Genomic DNA, 3324 nt, shown 5'->3' on the forward strand with positions numbered 1-3324 from the left:
CCAGGTTGTGGACTCTTAATGAAGGGAAATGGGGGCACTGGCGGTGGTTGCTGCGAATTCTGCTCTTGTGTGCGTGGCTCTTTTAAGTCCATTCCGGAACAAAACGTGTAGGACAGTTCAGACGATGCAGTATCCTTGACATGTGTTCTAAAAATATTCTCAATTCAAAATTTTAATATCTAAATACAGTTTATTTTAATTCTCAACTTGGGGTGAGGAATATTGGAACAGAAGGAAATTCAAAGGATTAGAATTTGAGGAAATCCCCAAGTGCCCGTGTGAAAAACCATGGGAGAAAGAGACGTTGCAGAGCCTCAGTCATTGTTGATGAAGGATTTAAACGATACAGTCTTGGGACTCCGTTTCAATAGATAGAAGCTTCCTGTGTCTGTCAGTCATGGTCCAAATAGAAGACAGAACCCACGCAAGTCATGTTAACAATAGGATAGGATTTTTGACAGTGGAAGAACCAGGAAGCAGCAACTCCAGGAAGGGCTGCCTCCGGATGGGTGCTCGCCCGGTGCTGGTGTCGCTGGGGCACAACAGAGCGGCTCCAGGGGGGTCAGAGGGGTCAGAAGTGACGACTCGGTCTGGCTGTGGCTCTGGGAACGTGCTGCTGCTGCTGCTGAACAGGGGTGATGCTGATGGGGACAGGAGGGAACAGGTCCCTTTTCTTCCTCCGGCACTGAGGCCTCCCTCAGGTGCATCCTGCTGGAGAGGCCCAATGGGATGCCAGCTGGCAGAGCAGAAATGTCAGCAGAGTTCCGTGCCCAGCATCACACAAACAGTTAAAAATACTGGGCGTGAGGCTGAGAAGAGCTTCATAATTGGTACGGCCTTCCCCTTTAGCCACACAGCATCTGTACACACCCCTTGACGTACACTTGAGCTTTAATACGATCACAAAAGCTACTCACTGTTTCTGCCCAAGATGTAACTGATTTTAAGAAGATGGACGCACTCTCTCCCAAACTAAGGAAATGTAAAACCCAACAATCAATGTATGGATCTCGGCCATGTCGATTCCTCCCATCCAGTCACAGTCTTGTCTGAGGAGAATATAGGATAACAGAATGAGACCTAAGCCCTACACGGTAGGGGCGCCTGGGGGGCTCAGTCAGTCGGGTATCCATCTGTTGATTTTGGCTAAGGTCATGATCCCAGAGTCGTGGGACCAAGCCCCACATCAGGCTCTGTGCTGAATGTGGAGCCTGCGTATGATTCTCTCTCCCTCCCTCCCCCCCTCCCTCCCTCTCTCTCTCCTCCGCCCCTCTCCCCCATTCTCTTGCTCTAAAAATTAAAAAAAAAAAAAATGGGGAAAAGTAGACTACATGGCAAAGTTAGCTTCCAACAGAAACAGCATGAGATAATGAGGAGTGAAAAGGAACGTGTGTGTGTGTGTGTGTGTGTGTGAACACACAGAACAATCCAGAAAGAATATGTAGAGTGTGTTGTGAAGCTGGAGTTGATATTTATAACCACTGTTTCCACTACCTGGTCTCTATTTCCTTTGCCCTCAGCCAGGAGGATCTCAGCTGGTCAGAATTCTTTTGGCATGGTTGATCCAAAGCTTCATTCCTAAAGGGTCTGAATTAATTGTCCTGCCTTTATTTTTTTTAGTTTTTCATTCATCGTTGCTATTTCTGAGAGGGACCTACAGGATTTTCTAGGTTCCAGCCACGGTCTTCCCTGCTCCTGTTGTATCGCAGCACCCAGACTTCCCTCGGTAATACTCTCAGCCAGTAGACTAATCCCCATACTAGCTTGTTGGTTCAGTGTCCTGATGAGCCCCAGATAGCCAGGTGAGCCTCAATATGCAACCCAATGGAGCCATCGCTGGGCGCCTGGGTGGCTCAGCCTGTATGCGTCTGACTCCTGAATTGGCTCAGGTCATGATCTCACAGTTCGTGAGTTCGAGCCCCGCTTCGGGCTCCGCACTGATGGCACGGAGACTGCTTGGGCTTCTGTCTCTCCTCTCTGCCCCTCCCCAGCTGTGCGCATGTGCATGCACGCACTCTCTCAAAATAAATAAATTAAAAAAAAAAAATGGAACCATTGCTGTGTTCCCTGGTAGAAACATTCCTGCTCTGAAAACCAAAATCTCCAAGTCAGCAGAGCCACTTTGAGTGGACCCGCGAGAGGAGCCACTCCCACTCCCATCCCTGGATTCCTGGACCCATGAATTCTGGTTGGGGGAGAGTAGTAAAGGCAAAGCATATACCGCAGCCTTTAAGGTAGAACTCTGCCCTGTGCTCGCTTCGGCAGCACCTATCCTAAAATTGGAACGATGCAGAGATGAGCACGGGCCCTGTGCGAGGCTGACACGCAAATTTGTGAAGTGTTCCAGATTTCTCTCTCTCAAAAAAAAAACCTTCGGAGGGAAAAAAAGGCAGAACTCTGCCCTTTCAGGATGTTGTGTCCCCATGGCATTGTAGCTGAGTCTTCCATGGGCCATTTCACTCTTCTATTTATCCAGCTGTTTCTGCACAGTGAGGGATGCGGTAAAAACCCGTGAGTTACGTGATCACAAGTCCATTGCCTGACTTCATTTGCTGTGAAATGAGTTTTTTTAATTAAAAGTACTATGCAGGATGCCATGCTGGTAAATAGGCATTCATTCCATCAGTCCACGGACAGCCGTGCTGGGAAACGCATTACGGGCAGGGAGTGCAAATCCACATCCAGGAGACGCATCTACTCGGTTTGCCAGAGGCCAATGGAACTAAATCCATTTAGTTTTTGCTTTTCTTTGAGCTCCGTCCCCTGGCCACCTGGATGGCCTCTGCGTTTGGGTATTTCTCATCTCCCTTTGTCTCTGCCCCTGGGCCCTGGGTCCGCTTTCCCTGAGCTACAGTCCTGTGTGGTGCCAGTCGAAAGTGTCCCCCGGGCCTAGTTCCACATGACCCTGACGCTGAACTGCCCTCTAAGACCATTCTGACTCAGGTTCAAATGTCCCGGACAAATAATCATCTCCACCCCCGCAACTCATAAAAGTACAGCTCTCTGACGTGTCTGCTGCAAAAGAACAGAGTCCACAGTTGGCTTCTGCAGACCTCAGAATGTTCCTCCAACACTGGCCTCCTGCCTGGGAGCCTGAGCAGTGCGGTGCACGTGGTAGAGACGAACAGGAAGCCTGAGGCGGTTCCCTCCCGGAGCTCACAGTCGGCAGGGGAGAAGCCCCAGGACACAGCAAGTGGGGTGCAAAGGCAGGCGTGCAGAGTGCCGTGGGGCCACTCTGGGGGGCTGTGGCGTCCCAGGAAGGCCGGGGAAGAAGCAAGGCCTCCTGGAGGATTTGGGGCTCGAATGCAGTCGGCGGGTGCCCGG

The 3324-nt window shown here is 50.6% G+C and overlaps 1 non-coding gene across 1 annotated transcript; it reads left to right on the top strand.

The window, feature by feature from the left end:
• The first annotated feature begins 2249 nt into the window (after nucleotides 1-2249).
• Nucleotides 2250-2353, top strand: LOC122241672. The gene has a single exon (XR_006221911.1). It is a non-coding gene; the product is annotated as a U6 spliceosomal RNA (small nuclear RNA).
• The last annotated feature ends 971 nt before the right edge of the window (nucleotides 2354-3324 follow it).

Source organism: Panthera tigris, chromosome C1 (assembly GCF_018350195.1).
Source record: "Panthera tigris isolate Pti1 chromosome C1, P.tigris_Pti1_mat1.1, whole genome shotgun sequence".
Taxonomy (NCBI): domain Eukaryota; kingdom Metazoa; phylum Chordata; class Mammalia; order Carnivora; family Felidae; genus Panthera; species Panthera tigris.